The 21,948-nt window shown below is 60.2% G+C and overlaps 1 protein-coding gene and 1 non-coding gene across 2 annotated transcripts in view; one reads left to right on the top strand and one right to left on the bottom strand.

Annotated features, from left to right (window-relative positions):
- SHANK2 (SH3 and multiple ankyrin repeat domains 2) overlaps positions 1-21,948 on the bottom strand; it is a 408,406-nt gene that overhangs the window by 36,173 nt on the left and 350,285 nt on the right. The window lies entirely within an intron of this gene.
- On the top strand, positions 756-874 carry LOC112479243. The gene has a single exon (XR_003046133.1). It is a non-coding gene; the product is annotated as a 5S ribosomal RNA (ribosomal RNA).

Genomic DNA, 21,948 nt, shown 5'->3' with positions numbered 1-21,948 from the left:
AAGCCATAAAGTGCCAGGTTGGAAATAGTTTTCCTTCAACGATTTCAAGGTTGTGCTTCATTTGTTTTAGATTCCGGAGTCGACAGTGAGCGATCCGCTATCATTCGTGTCTCGACGGTTTGTATGCAGCCTTCATCCCTTCCCCGCTGCCCGCCGTCCCCCTGGAGGACCCTGCACGCCAGATTTTCTGAAATTTATGGATGTGCGTGCGTGTGACTCTGTTTTCATCTCTTATACTGGGTACTCATGAATTCTTTTCCATCAGGGAACTCATGTCCTTTGGTCCTAGAGAGTTTCCTTCCATCGCGTCTTGAACCCTTCCTTTGTCTCGTTTTGGCCTCGAGGTGTCCTTATTTGGCACATGGTGGACCTTCCGGTCCGGTCCCCTGACTTAATTATCCTTCCTCTTCAAATTTCCACATCTTTCTCTGTCTGGGAGGTTCTTTTCAAGTTTACCTTCCCATCTCTCTATCGAAATCTTCACATCTGCTAAAACATTTTTAAATGCAAGCGCTCTTATTTTGTTTTCTGTTATTTAAAAAGAAAAAACGTTGTTGTTGATACTTCAAGGACTGGGATCTCTTTTGTCTCACTGAGCATATTAATACTTTTCACAGTCTCGTTTTCCCTGCATGATCTGTTCCCTCCCCCTTTTCCCCACGATACATTTGTTTTGGGCTCTGTCTTTCATATTAACTTTTTCATCAATGCCTTGTGTTCCTCGGCAGGCCCCTCATATTTAAGAGTGGCCCCGAGTCTACGGCCACACCACCCTGAACGTGCCTGATCTCATCTGATCTCGGAAGCTAAGCAGGGTCGGGCCTGGTTAGTACGTGGATGGGAGACCACCTAGGAAGACCAGGTGCTGTAGGTGTAAAAAATAAAAAGAAAGAAAAGAAATTTGAAGAGTGGCCCTGAACAAGCTGAGTTCTATCTCAGCCAGTTATTTTGTGAATACTTTACAAAACGATCCTAAATTTTATATGGAGTGGCAAGAGGCCAAAAATAGCCAACATGATATTGAAGGAGAAGAACAAAGTCAGATGTCTGACATTATCTAACTTCGAGACTTACTAGAAAGCTACGGTAATCGAGTGTCGAAGAAAGAATGGACAAACAGATCATCGGAACAGAACAGAGAGACCAGAAATAGACCCGCACAAATAGAGTCGACGGGTCTTAACAAAGGAGCAAAGGCAGTTGAGCGGAGAAAAGATAGCCTTTTCAACAAACGGTGCTGGAAAAATGGGACACCCACATGTAAAAAAAAAATCTGTATAGACCTTACACCTTTTACAAAAATTAACCCCAAATGGATCAGAGACCTAAGTGTAAAATGTGAAACTGTAAAACTCCTAGAAGACAATGGAAGAGAAAACCTAGGTGACCTTGAGTTTGGCAATGACTTCTGAGATACGACGCCAAAAGCGCAATCCGTAAAAGAAGAAATCGATACGCAGACTTCATTAAAATTAAACCCTGCTCTGCAGAATACACAGACCAGAGAATGCGAGGACAAGCCACGACCCGGGGGGAAAATCTTTGCGAAGCACGTAACGGATAAACGCATTCGAAATACATTAAAAATGTTTACGACTCAACAATAAAAAAACAAAGAACCCAGTTAAAAAAATGGGCAAAATATGTGCCATGATACCTCATCAAAGAAGATTTACAGATGGCAAATCAGCACATGAAAAGATGCTGCACACCGTAAGTCATCCGGGAGTTGCAAACTAAAAGCACAGCGAGACCTCACTACACGGTATTAGAATGGCCACGACCCAGGACGCTGACATCATCAAACGCTGGCGAGGACGTGGAGCCACAGGAAATCCCATGTGCAGCTGGTGGCAACGCAAAATGACTCAGTTTGGGAGACGGCCTGGCAGTTTCTTAAAAAGCTAAACAGATTCACCACATGATGAATCCCAAATAAGCTGAAAACCCATGTGCAGACAAAAACCTGCATGCGGATGTTCGCGGCAGCTTTATTCACGATTGACGATACTTGGGCATGACCAGGAGGTTTTTTGATAGGCGAATGGCTGAACAAACCGGTCCATCCAGACAAGGAAATACTATTCAGCGAAGAAAAAGAAACGAGCTATCAAGCCACAGAGACAGGGAAGAGCCCTCCCTGCAGCTCACTCAGTGAGAGAAGCCAGTCTGGAAAGGCCACACACCGTACGACGCCAACTCCGAGACATCCTGGAAAAGGCAGAACGGCGGAGAGCGTGAAAGACGGGGGGTTGTGGGGGTTGGCAGGGAGGGATGAACGGTGGAGCACGGAGGATTTTTAGGGCAGCGAAATCATTATTCTGTCTGATACTGTAATGGTGGGTCTGTGTCATTACACATCTGTCCAGACTCAGAACATGCGACACCCAGAGTGAGGCTTCATGTAAGCCGTGGGCTTAGCTCATAAGAACAACGTATCCGTATTGGTTTGTCATCTGTGACAAACGTAGCACAGTGATACAGTGATACGAGATGTCAAAAAACAAACCGAAACGGGAAAACGGGTGGGTGGAGGGGGTGAGGGATTGTTCGGGGACCCCCTGTACTTTCTGTTCTATTTTTTCAGTAAATTAAAACAGCTCAAAAATAAAGTCCATTAATTTAAAAAGCTAATGTCTATAATTTTTTTTTTTATTATTATGGAAAAATGTCCCACACATATACAAAAGCAGAGAGACTTTTCTACGGGGCCACTGCAGTCTGGTCGGTCGGCACCACCGATGATTAACTCAAAAGGGTCTTCCGGCCTCCGTGAGCCCCCCGCGCCCCCAGATTCTCATGAAGCAAACTCCAGCTTCTTATTACCATGCGCGAAAGCATTCGGCGTACTTTTATCAAAAGACAAGCCTCATACTAAACACGTAACCACGATCACGCCTACTTCCTAAAAGGCGACCGCTTCCTTGTGCCGTCAGACACTCGCGGTGGCTGAGACCTCCCCGCTGTCTCCTAACTGTCCCCAGGTGCCCAGCCAGTGACTGGACTCACGGCCCGGACAACCCCTGGTCCTTCTGGTTGGCTTGTGCCTCCCGGACCCTCCTTTATCCCCTCGCGATGCATTTGCTGGAGACGCGGCACCCCTGTCCCCGGTGTTCGCTGTGTGGCCCCGTCCTCCGCGCCCGATCGACTGGTGGTTGGAAGCTGGACCACGCTCAGGTTCGATGCCGGCGAACGTCACAGGTGACGCTGTGCACACCACATCAGGGCCCCGCACGTCTGCTCGTGTCTTTGTGTGGTGTTTGGGTTTATAGGTGGGACCGGGCACTGTCGACCTGATCCGTGCCACGTTTGCTTGTCACCTGGTGTCTCCGGCAGCCCCCCAGGGCCATCGCCCAGGTCCTCTGCCTCTTGGGGGCTGCGGAGTGGTGACAGCCTGCTGCCATCGCTCCTCCGCCATTTGTTGTTGGGATCAGTTTTAAAGAGAAACTTTCCCTTCTCGACGCCCCGGCCGCCCGGAGGTGGCGTCTGCAGGAGGGTGAGGGAGACGCCCACGTCTTTCCTTTTATTTACATTTTCGGATGAATGACTTCCCTCACAAGTGACCCGTTCTTTAAAAAGTGTCACGAGGCACTCAGGCATGTGCGAAAAGCCATTTTGAGATGCCTGAATTCACTGCGACCGTTATTCTCTGTAAACGACCATTTTATTTTAGGAAAGTTTTAGATTTACGGATTAGCACAAAAAATTCCATACACGCACCCCCAGTGTCCCCTTCTACGTACATCTTCCATTCAGATGGCACATCTGTCACAATTAATGAACCGCCATCAACATGTTATTATTCAAGGTTCATGATTTATTCGGATTTCCATAACTGTCACCTGACGCCCTCGCCTGTCCCAGGACCCCGTCGTGTCTCCCCCTGGCCGTGACGGCTCCTCACATGGCCTTCGTTTCTGATGGCCTTGGCCGTCGTGAGCGCCGCCTGGTTTTTTGTGGGCTCTCCCTCAGTCGGGACCCCCGATGGGCTTGGGAGGAGGCCCCGGGGGTGGGGTGTCCCTCACGTCACCGCGGCAGGGCGCACGCTCCCAGCGCGGCGTCTCCCTGGCACGCTGGCCCCGCTCACCTGGCTGAGCTCGTCCGGCTCCCCCGCCCAGGTCCCAGGTCCTCATCCTCCTCCTTTCTTCACCGTCCTACCTGGAAGGCAGGCGCCAGGCACAGGCGCACACCTGGGGGGCAGGTACGGCCCCCGTCTCCGAGGGCAGAGCAGCCACATGAATTTTAGGGACTCCGCGGGGGGGTCTCTGTCTCCCCCTCGTTCATTTACTCAGCCGTTTATTTATATCAGTAGGACTCATGGACCTTTATCACATGCTTTGGATCGCAACCCAATAATATCATGTTATTTATTCTGTCAAACTGTTCCAGTTTTGGCCAATGGGGGCTGCCGTGTCCCAAGCCCCGCCCATCTGTTCCGTCGCCACTTCTTGACTTTCTGGCACCCCCAGATGCTCTGGGCAGCTCTCCAGGGTCGTGCCCCATTGTCCTCGTTTGCTCGGTGGCGTCCCTCACGTGGCTATGTCGTCGATACCTTTCCCGCTTGCTGGTGAGACAAGCTGTCCTGGGCTCTCCGTGAGTTCATACTGACAGTTTCGGCTGAGATGCAGAATAACAGAGCTCTTCTTCTCTGTTTTGTATCTGTCTCTCTCTCTTTGCTAAAAATCTGGGTTCCTAATGACTGACGTTAAGGCAACGGCTTGTTTGCTCATGCTATTTACTCGTCCGTCATCTGTCAGTCACTCATCTATCATTACTAACACGAGCATTATCGCTAAGGGTAAATCGCTGGAGAGAGCCGAAGAGTTCTTTTGGTTCGAAGCGATGCACAAATTCTCGTTTGGAATAATTTCTCTGTTCATGCCGCTCATGTAATTTGTGGATACGTTCACTTAAATTATTTTGTTTTTGACTTTTAGAGAGTTGAAAACATGATGATTTAATTGCGCTTTGCAATAATGTGAAAAAGTTACCCAATTGCAAAATCTAATCTACAAAACAATTTGTATTCAGAAAAGCCTACTTTTTACTATACCCTACCGCCAAGGCAATAATTAATTAAAATTTGTAGGTGGATTATCATCCTATTAAAAAGAAGAAAAAATGAGCAAAGACCTATGCGTGCGTGTAAATGCGTGTACGTGTGTGCACCTGTGTATGCGAGTGTGTGCGAGGGCATCTGTATGAGTGAGTTGAAGTGTGCGTGCCTGTGTGTGTTTGAATGTGTGAGTGCATTTGTACGTGTGTGCGCCTGTGCATGCGCGTGTGTCTGAGTGTGTGAGTGCTCGCCCACGTGTGCTCGCCCACATGAGGGTGAGTGTGTGTAGCTTCCCTCTTCCTTGCGTGGGCTCCGGCACGCTGATCACACCCTTGCCTTTTCCACTCAACGCACCTGGCCACAGCTCCACGCGGCACAGAGATGCCCCCCGCCTCCTGCCCACGGCCCTGGCCCTCACTGGTTGAGCAGCCATGCGTGCCCTTCCCCAGTTTTCTCGGCGTACCTTGGGGTGCCCTCCCATGACTGGGGGACGGGCTCTCACGCCTATCCAGGTTTTCAGTCAGCCCAGGCCGGACCCTGGGTTATCTCCGGCCCCAGAGGAAGCTGGTGCTGCGGGTTTGCGGCCTGTGGGGTCCCACGAGGCCGTCCGTCACCGCTTGCTTTCCTGCCGCAGCCTAGGACCCGACTTCCCGGGCCTCAGGCGTCCAAACCGTGCGGCCGTGATGCCTCTTATAGGCAGCTCGTATGCGGCTAAGGGCTCTGGGACAAGCTGGTCCCCATGCCGGCGTCACCGCTGTCTTACTGACGTCTCTCAGCGAATCTCTAAAAGCCCGTTTATTATGGAAAAGGCGCACACAGCACCATTCGAAAGCTGCCACAGGGGCAGATTCCGGCCGCGGCCGTCGGGCTCGGCAGCCACGTGAGCGGTTTCTCGTGCGTCCCTGGGAGACGTGTGGACACAGCAGGAGCGTGGGTCACAATTATTGTTAGCTCATCCCCGGCCCCGGCTTATTCAGCCTCAACCTGCTAGTGAGACTGTGCCATCTCACGCCCCGCCCAGGAACACAGGTCCCTGCAGACGCGGCCTCTGACAGCCCCCTCGCCCTGCCCAGCTTCGGACAGGCCGGCGGCCACCGGCCCACACTACACGCTTCCACGGATGCCCTCGGCCTCCCTTGTCGTCAACCAGCGTGCTTACTCCCTCGGCTACCACAGTCACGGAGGGGCGCAAGGAGAGAACAGGGCACCGTCCCCGCCTCCAAAGTGGCCTCCGGCTTGAGCCCAGAGGGCGGCATCACCCCTGAGACTGCTGTGGGAGAAGCCACTGGAGCTGGCCAGTCTCTCCGGTCCCACCCAGCAGCCATGGTTGCTCCTGGCAACATGTGGCAGTGGGCGGGCTGCCTTCCTTGGGGCTCCCCCTGGCCCGCCTGCAGCTTCACGCCACACCCCCTTTCACAGGTGCTCCCAGGAGGCGCCAACAGGTTTTAAGCACAGGGCTCCCTTGGGCCAGCAAGCCGGTGACCCCACCCTGGCCCGGGCAGAGGGGTGGGGCTTTCTTCCCCGCTCACCGGCCCCGCCCAGTAGGGTGGCAGGTGCCAGTGCACCGGGCGAGTTTCTGTGCTCATCTGGGCTCGTGTGTAGCTGGGTGCACACATGGAGGGCGTGTCCTGTGCTGAGCACTGAGGCGCCAGCCTCACGTGTGTGTCACCATGTCACACACGCAGATCCCAGCCCTGCCCAACGGCGACACTCGATAAACATTTGTGGAGCAGTTCTCCCTGGAAGAGCACGGGTCGGGGTGCCTGGGGCCGAGGCCGGGCAGGGGCTTTGAGACCGGCAGCTCCACAGCAGCATGGGGAGAATGTGACGAGGACGGCGTGTGCCTTCGGTGCTGGCTCTGCTCTCCCAGGGAGGGGCCCTCGCACCCCACACCCCTGAGGCTCTTCTCGGCTGAGGTGGGCCTGCCGGCTGGCCTTTCCTCTTAGCAGCCCGTCTCTGTCCGTTCCAGCATCCCCCTCAGCCAGCTGCCCATCCCGTGAGGGCGAGCCTCCTGCGTCGGTGGCAAAGCTCTCCAGGTGGGCAGGAGTCAGGGGCTTGAGGGAGCTCCCAGGAGCCATCATTTCCATTCAGAGTGGTGGAACAGTGTGACCTGAGGCTGGCAGGGGACGCCAGGGGACTTCACATTACGGCGGCCTTTTCCCCCTCGTTTCGCAAAGCTGGCCTCCCTCCTCATTGTCCCCGCTCAGCATGGCCACGCGGGCCAGCTTCCATGCCCCAGATGAGGACTTAGAGGCAGGCCTAACACCTGGAGTCACCAAGGGGGCCTGGCTTGGTCACAGCGTGACCCCAAAGCATCACCCAGAATGATCGCTAAGTGGGTGCTTGCGATCTGTCCTGTGCTGAGGACTTGACGTGGTCATAACATCGAGTCTTAGGAACTGTGTGCCACCAACTGTCACCGCAGGTCCTGGCCTCAGGGCTACATTGAGCCTCTCGCTCTCAGGGACAAACCCCACAAAACGCAGGCGCCTGCCAATCTGGCAGTGCTTCTGGGGGCTCGGTGGTCTGAAACACACCCGAACCTCCCCGCCAAGGGGGAGGACGGGCTGCCGCCCCCGCACAGCATGACACTTTGTGGCCCTTCCGGCATCTGGAGCTAAGGCGGGCCGGGTCTCAGTATGCCTCTCTGTGGGCGGCCACTCTGTGCGGGCCACAGTCAGAGCACGGTGACCCCAGCAAGGTCCCGGCTGCAGTGCTGGCCGCTCTGCCGCCTGGAGCCTCTGGCACACACTGCCAGCGGAATCTCAGCGTAGACGTCCAGGATGCTGCGGCTGACCTGTGCCCCCCGCACACCGCCCCCCTCCTGAGAAACACGGTCTGGCTCGCTATGGCCTTAAGGGGGTGGGGACAGTGGTGGTGCACCTGCCAGGAGCCTCCCCCGGCGGACCACAACCGTTTCCTCAGACTGCGGCCGTTAGCTCCGTCCACCTGCCCCAGACGCAGCGAAGGCACTGACTCCGGACATGGCAGCCCACCCGGAAGCTAAGGACAGCAGCGCCCAGCACCTAGGACTGCCTGTTCCCCCGGTGAGCCCCAAGACAGCAGGTCTGCAGGGCAGGATGGTTGCTCCCCCGCCCCTCCCCCACTTCCACCTGGAGCACTGGACGTGCTGAGGCATGAGACAGGAGCTCACAGGTCCCCACGTCTGGGCACGTCCAGGAGGGGTGGCAAGCCTCCCCGCCACGAAGCAAACACACACCTGTCCGGGCCAGGAGCGGAGAGCCACCTGCCCAGACGTGGGGCAGGGCTCCTCAGCTCCCCAGCCCTGGGGGGCGCGGGGCTTGGTCCTGTCGGGTGAAGGGGGGGAAGTGCTGCTTTTTGAAGCCTCTCCTACCCCTCAGGGGCTCCTATCTCCTCCTACGGAGCCCCTACCTCATCTCTGTGGCCTGGGGACAGCTGGCCCACTGGCCCCTCCCAGGAAGGGGCCTCGGCCACCTTCTCCCCAGCCCCCGGCCCCGGTGCCGAAGGTGTCTCTGTCTCTGTCCAACTTGAGGGTGTGCTCACCTGGCACTGCTCCGTGAGCGTGCTATCTCACGGCCCCCCATAGTAGGGAGGACCCTACCTCCGCGTCAGCCTCGGTGATGGGGACTCCCTCCAACCTGAGGTGCCGCGCCCCATGTGAGCCCACATGGACCTTGGCACACCTGTTATGCCCTCCACCCCAGGAGCACCTGGACCGCTCCAGGGGTGCGCCAGCCACCCAGTCTCTTTGGCTGCAGACCAGACGCCCTAGGGCCCCCAGTGCTTCTCCGTGGGATGTTCCAGACCCCTCCCCTGGTCTGGCCTGGCTTCCACCAGCATGGCCTCGGTCCAGCAGCCTTCCCCTGGGGCAGAGCCCACAGCTTCCTTGAGCTCATTCCGGAGCAGCCCCGTGGGCGGGGTCGCATGGGCGGAACATCCCATGGGCGGGGGCATGTGGGCGGAGCAGCCCGTGGGTGGGGTGTGTGGGCGGAGTAGCTCCGTGGATGGGGTGATATGGGAGGAGCAGCCTCCATGGGGGGGGGCGGTGTGGGCGGAGCATCTCGTGGGCAGGGTCGGGTGGGAGGAGCATCCTGTGGGTGGGGTCGGTGTGGGCGGAGCATCCCGTGGGCGGGGTCGTGTGGGCGGAGCAGCCCCGTGGGCAGGGGACCATGTGGGCTCCGGTAGGCCTGGTGCAGGTGGGGTCTCCTCGAGGGGCTGACTCCCCAGAGTGCTCGCGATAATCGTCTTGCTCCCAACTCAGAGGGGCAGCTGTGGAAGAGGACGTCCCGCGGCCTTGCCCGACAGCACCGGCGGGTCACTGAGGCGGGAGGCGCCTCAGTGCAGTGGCACTGGAAGGAGCAGGGGCCCCGCGGCCGGGCCCCATGGACTCCCTCATACGCCACTGCCATTCTGGCCACCTCACCCGCAGGAGTCCGACGCGGAGATCACAGGGTAGGGAGTCCCGCAGAGCCCGGGCTGCCTGGGGAAGCAGCCCCTCCTGCCGGCCGCGCTCAGGACGGTGTCTGCACCGGGCGAGGGGAAAGACGAGGCTGCGGGGGCAAGACCTACGGGCAGTTCTCAGGTCAGCCCCGGAGAAGGCCAGGGCACCGGCCCACCCACCACCGAGCGGCTGGCCTTCAAAGGGAAGGACGGTCCGACCCCTGCTACGGTAGGGATGGACCTCGGCGACGTTGTGCTGAGTGAAATAAGCCGACGCAGAAGGACAGACACTGTGCGAGCCCATTCACATGAGGAACGCCTGTGAGTGCACAGTTCAAAAAAACGGAGGCGAAATCCGCATAATGCAAAATTCACCCTTTTAAAGTGCACGATTCAGTGGCATTTGGTGCATTCACAATGCGATCGTCACAACTCTGCACCCACCAGCCGTCACACACCCCCCTCCCCCAGCCCCTGACAACCGCCGATCTGCTTCCCGACTCTGCATTTGCCTGTTCTGGAACACTCCATACCAACGAAGTCACATGACACGCAGCATTTTGTGCCTGTCTTCTTCCCCTCCATGCCACGTTCTGAAGGCTTGTCCACATTAAAGCGTGTGCGGTGCCTCGTTCTGCACGGCTGAGTCATGTCCCATCGCATGGATTCCCGCGAACTCTCTGGGCGTCCCAGTGCGGGGCCCGTCTGCCTTCCTGGGTCCTGCCAGGCTCCGCCCCTCCAGGAAGGAGGATTAAGGGTGGCAGGCACTGTACCAGGAGGCAGGAACCCACTGTTCCCAGTCACGGATGAGAGATGGCGGAGGGGCTGGGTCAGGATTTGGCTCTGGGGTTTGCGCTCTCCCCACGGTGCCAGACTGGCTTCCGACAAATGTCATCTGGACAAGAGAAGGCCCTCGCCCTGGGGCTGCCGGCAAGGCCCAGAGTTGTGACTGCCACCCATGTGTGTAATTTCCTCCCGTGAGTCACAGTAATGTGCAGCTGAATGGTCAGGTGACGCTCAGATCATTCACAAGAGCCCAGTCTGAGTCGAGGGCAGAATGTCGGCTAGGTGGGGGGCTGGTGGTGCCAGGATTCACACTTACAGAAAGGCGTGCTGGGTTCCCACTCACAGGGCCAGGGGATGGGACAGTGCGTGGACGAGTGCCTCTGGCTGGAAGCACACTGAGGGTCTGTGACTCCAGCGCTCGAGCAGGGAGGTCCTCGGCCGTCACACACGCCGTTCTCACCCGTGCTGAGCGGGCAGGGCTGACGCCAAAGAGACCAGCGTCAGGGCATGGAAGGCCGGCGCAGAGCTGTGCTCACAGCAGAGACGGTCTTTCCTGCCTCCCACTCATCATCCGTCCATCATCCGTCCATCCGTCTGTCCACCCATCCATCATCCGTCCATCCGTCTCTCCATACACCCACCCATTATCTATCTACCCACCTGTCCTTCTAGTCTCCCACCAATGCACACACCCCAATTGCCATCCACCTATCTGCGCATCCATTTGTCCATCTGTTCGTCCATCCTTCCATGTACCCACCCATCCATCCCCACCCACTGCCGTCCTTCCATTCACTGGTCTTTCCAATGTCTGTTGGGCCATCTCAGTGCATTGTGAAACGTATAACGTATAATGCCATTTTTGAGGGGCGCATAGCTGAGCAGGGGGACGGCCAACCAAGGGGCGCCTGGGCAGCTGCAGCAGGGCAGTGTGCTCGGGAGGGCTGTGGGAGCACCCTGTGCTCTGCGGGAGGTCCAGGTGGGCTCAGGACGGCCTGCCCAAAGACAGCGGGGCCCCTGCACAGCCAGGGGAGGACATGGATACGGGCTGGGGACCCAGGGCGAGGGGTATGGGCCAGATGAGGGTACATGGCTATGGGGGGCTGGGCGGAGCTGGGCCCAACTCCGCAGACACACTCCTTCCTGGGCCCGGACACCAGACATTGCCGCCCCTGCTGGAGGGCCCTAGCCAGTGGACCTCCTGCCCCCGGGGCCTCTACCTGGCTTGCTGCTGAGCCGGGCCCCCATGGCCGGAAGTGGGGGGCTGGGCCAGCTGTAATGGCAGCGCGCGGCTGGGCTCGTCCGGCTGCTTCTGTTTTTGTTAAAGTTCAGGCTGTTGGACGGGGCTGAGCATGAGGCTTGGTCTAAAATAAAACCGAGCTGCGTCAGCGTGTGGGCTGGTTCTGCAGGCTGGAGGCCGGCTCCACGCGTGGGGGCTGGGGCGAGGTGCTGCTGTGTGGCCCGGGGCTGTCCCCACCCAGCCTCCGAGCTGTCCCTGAGGAGCCTAGCTGCCACTTCCTGGGAGTCAGAGAGCAGAGGGCTGGCCCCAGGCCCAGAAGGCTATGTGTCTGGGGGACAGGAGGACCCACTGCCCGTACTCAGGGTTCAGGCCCGCTGATGCGTCTCGGGTGGCTTGGGGGTCAGGCACCCTGATTTGGCTCTGACTTCTCATGCCAGGGAGCCATGGGGCAAACAGCTGAGGAAGCTTCTCCTCGAGGGACACAAACATGGCCGCTTCCCTCCGAGGCAGGTCTGTGCTTCGGGAGGGCCCAGAAGAGGCCGGGGAGGGCTGGAGCGCGGCCCACCCATTCTCCTCGCGCCCCCGGGGCTCCCAGCACTGCGGTTCTGGGGGACACAGTCAAAAACGTCAGGCCCCCAGGAGCCCGGTGGGGCGGGCCCTGCCAGGCGTCCAACCCACAGCCACCCTCCCGTGCGTGCACCTCGCCACAACCCCGACGCTGTTTGGGGCAGCAGCGCCCCCAGAGTCTAACACGAGGAACGTCCTGGCCTCGCTTGCAGTGGCGGGAGACGCGCAGCATCGTTCTGGCCAATGAGATGCGCGGGAACTCGCCTGGGAATTTCTGGGAAAGTCGGCTTTTCTAACACAGATCGCTGTCACTTCCTTTGGCCTCCTTGCCTGGAATGTGAGTGCTAACGCTGGGCCTTCAGCAGCCATCTTGTGCCAGTGAGGCCATGGCCAAGAGCATTTAAGCTATTGGCTCCCTGACCTGTAGAACCAGTGCCTGTAACTATTAATCTCCTGATGCGAAGATCGAAGAACCTCTGGTTTGTTTTAAAGCTGCCGCTCATTCCAGTCACCTCTGGAGTGCACGTTGGTCCCCATGGCTGAACCTGGCATCGTCTGGCTCAGAGGCTGCATGTCTCTATGCCCCTGGGGCTCACCCTCTTGTGTCATTGGGCCTTCAGCCCCGATAAGGAGTCCGAAGGACCAATCACCAACAAGCCCGAGTTCTTCAGGAAGGCGGGGCCCCTATCCCCTCCTTGGCCGGGAGAGGAAGCCGAGCCTTCGGGGCACCTGGGGAACAGGAAGTATGAGCCGCGGCCAACCTCTCCCCCTGGGAGGACCAAGCGGTGGCCCTGGTGACACATCTCCCTTCTCTGCAGCCGGCACAGCTGGGCCCGGGCACGGCGCACTGCACACGTTTGCCGAATGGTGACAGCTGACCTGTTCGCAGCCTGGTTACGGGGCGAACAGATGAGACGTGTGCCCAGGTGGCCCGGGGCCGGGGCAGGCGACGCAGACACAGAGGCTGGAGGGGCGGCCTGGCAGGCGTGGCGGGGGGCAGTGCTGCAGAGGGTGAGGAAGCATTCTAAATGACGGGGCCAGCTGGGCAAGGCCGGGACAGCAGGGCAGCGAGGACACGTGCAGGCCGGCGGACGAGGAGCCCGAGACCTTGCCCTGGGGGTGGTGGGCGCGGAAGAAGGATTTCCGGGGCAGACGGGGCGACAGCGGGACGGATGAGCGAGGGGAGCCGAGGAGGGAGGAGGAAGCGGGCCGGGCGCAGTCGTCCAGGACAGGGGAGCGGCTCCCTTATCCGGTCCCTCCAGTCTTGGCGGCGGCAGAGCCCGTCCCTCGTTCCCCTGAGCTTCCCTCCTTTGGGGTCCCCTGCGGAGGGCTCCCTAGCAGCACCCAGGATTCAGGCCGGATGGGCCAAGTTGGTCTTGGGGGCCCCCCAAAGCAATTGTCTACGCCCTAACTCTGGAAGCTGTGACTGTGACTTTACTCGGACAACGAGTCTTTGCACATGTAGCTAAGTGGCCTGGATTGGGGCGGGACTTAAATCCAATGACAGGCGTCCGTAGGAAGGACAGAAGCGGGGAAGACACAGGAGGGAAGCTGCGAGGAGACGGGGCAGAGGCTGGGACCGGCCCAGGAGCGCCTGGGGTCCCGGAGCTGGAAAAGGCGGGAAGGACCCTCCCCTGGGGCCTCGGGAGGGAGCTCGGCCCTGCCACACCCGGATTTCAGCCCAGTGAAACTGATGTGGGGCTTCCGGCCCCCCGGGCTGTGAGAGAGGAAGTTCCTATTGTTCTGACTGCTCAGTTTGTGGTCATTTATCCTGGTGGCCCTGGCCCGAGACACTGATACGCTGCTAATGCCAGGCCCCACCTCAGTCCTGCGAGGCCGAGGCCGCTCTGGGAGGGGCCAGCAGGGACTGCGGGGCGGGGGGCGGGGCTGGCGCAGCCGAGAGCCCTGTGCCCAGCAGCCCCTTAGGGGCACTTGCCCTGTGCGACTCCCAGGTCGGTCGCTCACCCGAGGGTGAGTGAGGGGCTCCACAGGGTCCCGGTGGCGGCTTCTGGCTGACCCACGCTGGACTGGTGCTACGGCTCGGCTCCCACTCAGCCACCGTCCTGCGTCTGACACGCCCAAGGCCCGGAGGGCGGAGGGGACGGGGTGGGGGAAGGGTGGGGATCAGCGTGCCACTGTCCCCTCCATGGTGTGAGACCTATCCCGGGCTGGGGTCTGGCGTCACCCCCGCCCCACAGGACCTGGCAGCTCTGCCTGCGGACACGGCCAGGAGGGCCGGGGGGGACCCTGGGAACGTCCGTCCTCCAAAGAGCCTTGCCGGGCCTCCCCAGGGACCGCTCAGCCGTGACCCAAGCCGTCAGGGCATCTGTGGTCACAGCCTTCGTCCCGAGGGGCTGGGCCCAGGACGTGCTCGCGCGTCGCGTGCGGAGTGACCGGCGTCTCCTCGGCGTCTGCACGCTCACGTCGCACGCGGTTCTGACCGTGGGGCCGACCAGTCCCCGGCTCGCGGGACGGGGACCAGGGGGTCCGGCGAGAGGGAAGGCTGCACGGGCCCGCGGCCCCTGAGGCTGGCCCAGGCCAGCACAGTGTGCGCCTCTCCCGCCTGAGCAGCATGTGGCCCCGAGTCCCCCCCACGCCGCCCCGCAGCCGTGTGAACGTGTGGGCGGAACTCTGCCTCAGCGGTGCCCACGTGGGTCCGTGGCCACTTCTTCTTACTGTCACTCCTCAGCCTTAAGGACGGAATGGGGCCACTTGGAAAAGAAAAGCCACCTCTTGGTGACCCGCATTTGCATACGTGGCTTGAAAGACTCAGAGCTTATTCTAGGAGACTGTCTTCTAAACACAAATGATCTCTGCTGAAGGGCACTTTGTCCCCTTAAAGGTTTAATGGATAATCGAAATGCAAACGGAGAATTAAACGCTGCCGTCCAGCCCCCGGGAGCCCTTGCTGGGCCCCGTGGTGTCAGGGCGGATGTGGCCCGGCATGGACTAGTGTTCCTGGAAAAAGCCTTGGACGCGGACGGCAACCACCCCAGCCGCTGCTCGCCGGACCTCCCCGCCTCCCGTCACCACCCCGCATCCCAGGTCGGGGGGCGCCCGTCCAGGACCTGTGTCCTGCCCCCTTCCTTCCACCCTCTTCCCCGCCGTCTCTCTGCCCCCGGCCGCTGTGCCCCGCACGTTCACACGGACGTGCAGCCATGGCAGTGGAGGCACTCGCTGTCTCTGGTGGCAGGACCCCGGCCCGGCGTGGGGAAATGAGGGTCTGTGATGGGAAGCACAGCAATTGCCAGAGGCTGAAGGCTCCCCCCGACCCCCGCCTCCCACCTGGCTGAGGATGGCAAGAGCCACCGGCCCACAAGGAATAAGGGTGGTATCCACCCAGAGGCCGGCTGTGTGCGGACGTCCGCTTTAGCCCACCCTCCAGGGCGAGGGTCTCAGGCCACACACCACTTCTCCAGAAGTGACACGCGGGTGGATCTAGGAGGGGCTGGTCGTGCTAGGGGCAGAGATCCGTCCCCTAGCAGAGTGGCCGGGGCTGCAGGGCGTGGGGGCTGGGCTGGGTGCTCAGGGCTCCCCCCACCTCCTGGAGGGACACAAGGACAGGGGTGGGGACCCCTGGGCGGCTGGTCCAGGGGCCTGCAGTGGCTGCAGGACAGGGCCGAGCACGTGCGGAGGCCTTACCGGTGGAGGTGGGGGCGAGAAGGGGGGGAATTGAATACAGCCCTGACGACCCCTCCAGAAACGGACCCCACAAAGGTGGCCGTGACCTTCATCAGGGCCCTGGAGGAGCTGTCCCAGCCACTCGGGCCCAGGCCTTCTCTGGCCTCAGGGCTGTCTGAGCTCCAGGAGGCTCGGAGGGGCGGGAATGGAGTCCAGGAGTCAGGCCCGATGACCTGACTAACATGGTTCAGGGCCTCTGAGGGCACCGGGGACATAAGGAGGAAGGAGGGGTCGCTCACTCAGTCCTGCGAGGCGACACGCTGCTGGTGACCAGGCTTCCTGCGAAGACCAGCACCCGTGGGCCGCTGGGAAGGGCGAGGCTGCCCGGGAGGGCCGGGGGCTGGGGGACAGGGGTCAAAGTGCCAGCTCTCCCTGCCGGCACCCTCCCAGACCTCAGCCTCCAAGGACACTGCATCCCCAAACCTCATTTCTGGGGGCTTCGGCTGGGGACTGGGGAAGCCGCCAGGTTGGCATTTCTGACTTGTCCCACCCCCGGCGCGGGCCGACATCAGGGTTCTCGGGGAGGAGCAAACAGACTTTCCGTTTCTTTGTCTGCAACCAGCTCTTTGAAGCCAAAAGGCATCGGAGGTTCTGTCTGGGGCCTGGGGAGGGCACTCTGAAGCCGCCACTAGCCCGCCGCCCCAGGGCTAGTGCACGGCCATGGTCATCTCAGCCCCTCCTCCACATGGCCAGGCTGACCTCGAGGAATGCGGATGGACGGTGGGGGCGGGACGCATGACCTCGTATGTGACGTTCTGAAATCACACTCCCTCCGGAACGTCGTACCCGATTTGGCCCCAGACACCTGGGTTTTGAGAGACTATGTTTCCACGATGTAACCCACCCTCCCCGAGCTTTAGTATTTGGGGGCCGCCATCGTGATTTGGGCCCCGTTGCCTGCAATCCATACATGTTATTTCCTTAGACTGATTCCGGGTTCGTTTGAAACCAAACACCCTCGCCCCGCTCAAGCAGCAGCTGGGCAGAGCCCCAGTCCGATGATGGCCACTGTGTGTGTGTCTCTGCAGTTCATTCGAAAACGAACACGTGCTCTCAGAGCAGAGTTGTGGGCCCTGCACCTCCAGCTTTACCTGTGGACCGCAGGGGCCCTGCACCCGCCACCTGTGCTTGTCACCTGGCCCTCGGCGTGCAAGATGCTAAGTGTCGAGGAGCAGGGGCGGGGAGGGGGGCTGGCCTCCAAGTCCTGCTGAGAACGTGACCAGATAGAAGCGTGGGCCTTGGGACCTGAGCCAGTGCCGGCGGACGAGGGGCGACCCCCGCGGTGCCCCTCCCAGCCTGTGCCAGGCGCCTCCCCGGTGGGTCTCGACGGAGCACGGGCTTCCCGCCCGCGGTGTGCACAGTCACTGGGGACAGCGGGCAAACCCAAGAGCGGCGAACGACGTGTGGTCACATTTCATTGGGAAAGAGGGCCGGTGACAGCGTGATTGCAGGGACAGCGGCCGTGACTTTGGCTTAGAAGGACAACAGGACCCGGATGAGCGGGCGGTGGGGAGGGGGCAGGGCGCGTACGAGGTGCGGCCGTGCCGGCTGGGGACAGACACACTGACCAGCGAGCAATAGGCTGGCCCCTCCCCGGAGGAGCATGAAGCCCACCAGGAGGCCTCCAGCCCAGGCCAGCCCCGGGGCCTGCCCAGCAGGGCCCCGAGGAGGCATCATCGATCTGCCCGCCACGAGCGCGTGTGAGCACCCCCGGAGTGAACGTGGGCTGCGGCTCGGGCTTAACACCAAGCTTGGGGAGATTTATAGCTCAATTTAGCTCCTGCATGTCCCACATCACGACGAGTAATTCATCAAGTGCTTCAACTCAAAGGCAACTGAAAAATTAATCTCCAAAGCAAGCGATTAACTCTCAAAGGGATGGGAGGCCTCATTTCCCAGGCGCTGATCTCAGGCACGGGTCCCGCACAGCAATTCGTCGCTTTCCGCCTGGGCCAGTGCGGGTGGGGACCGCCATCGGGCAAACAGCGGGTCACCCGTGCTCGTTGCTGGGCGTTAATTAAACCTGTGGCCCAAAGATTCTCCCCCGGATGAGCTGGCAGAGAGTGGACACCGCTCATAACGCAGGACAAGCAAGGGGTCAAGAGGTCCAGTTGGATGACCTGGGGCCCATCTGCCCCTCTACCTGGACTCTAAGGATCTATGTGAGTGTCCTGAGGCCACCGTAACAAAGCAGCCGGACAGGCGGCTTAGACCGCAGACATTCGCTGTCCCCAGATCGGGGGGTTATGGCCTCAGCACGAATTCTAGGCAGACACAGTTCAGCCCGTGACAGTCACTGACAATTCTCTTTCTCATCCTGACCTCACACCCAAACTCCGCCCCGACTCCTTTGTTGTCGGAGGTCAGGCCCACGTGGTGCGGGGCAGGGCAGTGGACCGGGGTCACGAGCCCTGGCTCTTTCATGAACGGCTCTGTGATCTTTGGCAAGACACGTCCTCTCTCCACGGGACGTGAGTGGCCCGAACTGGACAAACGAAAGGTGCCTCCGCCTCTGCACTCGGGTTCCAAGTGGTGACCTGGGTGGCGCAGGGTTCAAAGTCAGGACGTCTGATGCGACCTTGTGTTAGTCGACGTCTGATGCGACCTTGTGTTAGTCGACGCCAACCGCCGAACCCAGCGCCCGGTGAGGGCTCAGCCACCTCGGCCGTTATTTCTCACCCAGGCGGGGTCCTGAGACGTGGCCGCTCGCCTCCCAGGGGTGATTCGGGGCCCCGGGTGCTCGACACAGAACTTTCGGGTTCGGGGCCCGTCTGCACCCATGCGGTGGCCGGGTGGAGAGTGTGGCGGTTTAGAACAGGCCGTGTTCCCACTCCGTGGCCAGGGCTCGGACGACCAGCAACCTAACTGCAGGGCGCGGGGATCCGGGCAGTGGCGACGAGCCGTGTGCCGGGTGGACTGCGAGCCAGTGCGTGGCGGGGAAGCTGCCATCTGAATAAAGCTGCGGGAGAGGCCGCTGAGGGGATGGGACCGCGGGCCGCAGGACGCCCCCGACGTGGGCGGCAGCCTCCAAACCACTTCTCCTTGGGAGAGAAGCAGATGGAATTGGCAGCCTGGGCTCGGATGCCAGGAGCTCTCGGGGCCACGGGCGCCTGCCCGGCGCTGCATGGGGGGAGGACACGCCACGTCCGTGACCCGCCCCGGCGTCCTTCCGGTGAGAAACCCACGTGCCAGCCTGGCCTGCACGTCCCACGTCCACCCCGGGACCCACAGGGAGTCCTCCCTCGGACAGGCTCGGAGGTCAGCGACACACGGACACTCGCCCCCTGTGGAGCTCTGCAGAAGGTTCTGGAACAGCTTCTCTTTTCTGTTCTCTGGGTGATGGGTTCCCTAGGAATCTCACTCTCTGCCATGAGTCAGAGCTTGAGGGGACCTACCTGATCACATTTTATTTTAATTACGATTTTATATGTGGGGACATTTTTCGGTGTACAGAAAAACCGAGCAGGCAGTTCCCATCTCCCCCCTTCTGCCCGCCCCCACTTCCTCGATCATAAACACCTGGCACCCGTGCTACGTCTGTGACAGCTGACGTGCCAGCGTTGATACGTTGTTATTAATCCCAAGTCCACAGTTCACAGGGGGGTTCGCTTCCGTTCTGTGCGTGACGGACATAGAGCGTCACGTGTTCACCATTAAGTGTCAGAATGATCACAGACAACGCACGCACGCGGAGAAATGTGCCATCACACAGCGGGGTCCTGAGTCAGGGCCGAGCCCGGGCCACCCCCCTAAAGTCCCTGCTGGAGGAACCCTGAAAGGAGGGACTGACAGGGCAGGGGCTCCGCGTGGAAGCTTCTGGAAGCCTGTTCTGGCGGAGCGGAGGGCGAGAGAGCCCTAGGCTGAGTGATCGGCGGCGAGCTGCGGGGACCTGGTGGGTGAAGCGGTGGCCATGGAGGCCCTGCTTTCACGGCCACCCCTGGTGACCGCACGTGCTCACTCACCCCACTCCCCACAGCCCCGAAAGCAGGAGGAAAGTGCCCGCCCGGGCCGGCGACGGGGTTGGGGGCAGGGTGTCCCTGGCGTGTGTCCCCTGCAGTCAAGAGGTACACGCTGGCCGACGAGGGCACCGAGACAGGGTCTGAGTCGCTGCTGCTGTTTGAACGTGTTCCGCTTCGACATGACGTCTCGGCAAATACATCAAATGCCAGCTGGGAACAAATGCCACCCAGAGCTCTGGTCGTCTTTCACTTTTCAAGTGAAGAAATGCCACGTGGGGCTGGGGAACGAGCCCGAGCCGTGGACGGGGGTCCGGGGTCCACTCCCTGGGCTCGTGGAGAGCCACCTGCACCCAGAGACCTGTGGTGGCCCCAGTCTGCGGCCCACGAGGCTGCGTCCTCACTGCGCGCCTGGCCTTGCAGGCTCAGGGTCATTCCTGCCCTCTGGACAATGGCATGGGGGCTCCTGGCGGGCAGATCGGGCTCGACCCGTACGCATGCCCAGCGCAGCATGGCGGATGCCTGTCACTGTCACGGAGATGCCGCCTGGCCAGGTGTTTGGAGCTCAGGCTTGAGCCGAACTGCCTGGGTCCAAATCCCGGTTTGCCGCCTTCAGCTGGACAACCTGAGACAAGTGACTTGCCCTCTCTGTGCCTCGGTTCCCTCATCTGTAACAGGTGACCCGTGTCGGCGCCCCTCACGGGGATACGAGGTGGGTCCATGAGAACCTTCTGGAAAGTGCTTGGTCCAGGGCTGGGCCCTCGGTGTGTGCCTCGGTCACAGCCTCCCTCCCGGAGCCCCCTGCAGCTCTGCAGAGAGCTGGGTTCTAGCTAGGCATGGGGACAGTGGACTGTCCACCGCGGTCCCGGCTGCGACTCGGACAGGCAGACACCATAACAGCACGGAGACCCCTGGTGTCCTGGAGGCTGCGAAGCGAGGTGGTGGCACAGGGACGCGGCTTCCCCGGGACATGGCCCCGGGTCTGCGGCCCCGTACGGACGAGCCCGTGGTCCCTCCCTCAGACGTAACAGGCTCTTCATTTTCGGGTTAGTCTGAACAGTGCGGCAAGTACAGCGCCCTCATCCACCACACCCCCTTCCTTCACCGCGAGGGACGCTGTCGATACCCCGCCGAGGGAGTCACCCACTGGCAGGTCGCCATGCGCTCCCGCCTGGGTGCCCCGTGGCTCGTCCGACGGACGCCCTCCCAGGGGCCGAGCCACGGATGAAGCCCTAGGGGGCAGGGCCGGGTCGAAGCATCGGCATGTAATGTTCTAATAGGCGTCGATGCGCCGTCCTCTGAGGATGTGCTGGTGTCCCCTCTCCCCACAGCGTCAGCACGTGCCTCGTGCCTGCCCCGCTCCTGCCCGGATGGTGGGTAATTGGATGTGAGAAGGGTCTGGACACAGAGCAGCCCCGTTCCCTTCCCACCTCGGCCACCCGTGCCCCAGGATGCACGCCGACTGCACCGGGATGTAGGTGACCTGGGAGATCCCTGGCCCCACATCAGCTGCGATTCTGTGTGACAGCGACACACAGCCACAAAGAGAAACGTAAACGCCGCCGAGTGCAGGGAGGGACCCAACCCAACGGCGAGACCACCCGGGCTCGAGCGCACACACGGTCCCGTCTCCTACGAGATGTCAGTTCTCCTCACCTTGATCTAGGGGGTCAGTGCACACTCCCCGTCAAAACCCCAGCAGACCTCCACAGAGAACGGCGAGCTCGGTGTCAAGTTCAGATGCAAAGCGAGTATGTCGGGAACAGCCGAAAGAAACTTTGAAAAAGAACAAAGTTGGAGGAACATCTCAGTTGACGTCGAGATGCATTATGGGGAAGCAGCAGCCGAGACGGCGGGGCCCAGGCAGGCGAGCAACAGGACAGCAGGCGGGGCTCAGGACCGGACCCCCCGACGTGCCGCGAGCAGCCAGGTTCTGACCACACGCGAAGGCCACTCGACGGAGAAAGGATTTGCGATGACGTCCCTCTATCATTTCTGCTAGTGTGGCTTGTGCCTTTTTTTCTGGATAAGCCTGGCTAGAGGTTTATCAGTTTTATCGATGTTCTCAAAGACCCACTTTTTTTTTTTAAATATATATATATATAAAAAGGAAGTTTACTTTTTCATGTAAGAGAAATACCCAGGCCTGGCATCGGAAATGGTATCTGGATACTAGGTCCAGGTGACGTTTATGAAAGGTGTCACTTAAAACTTAAATCGCTGAAGAGTCAGGGGGATGA

This window comes from Pteropus alecto, unplaced genomic scaffold (genome assembly GCF_000325575.1).
Source record: "Pteropus alecto unplaced genomic scaffold, ASM32557v1 scaffold43, whole genome shotgun sequence".
NCBI classification, from domain to species: domain Eukaryota; kingdom Metazoa; phylum Chordata; class Mammalia; order Chiroptera; family Pteropodidae; genus Pteropus; species Pteropus alecto.
The sequence above is the reverse complement of the archived record's forward strand: the minus strand, read 5'-3'. Positions and strand labels throughout refer to the sequence as shown.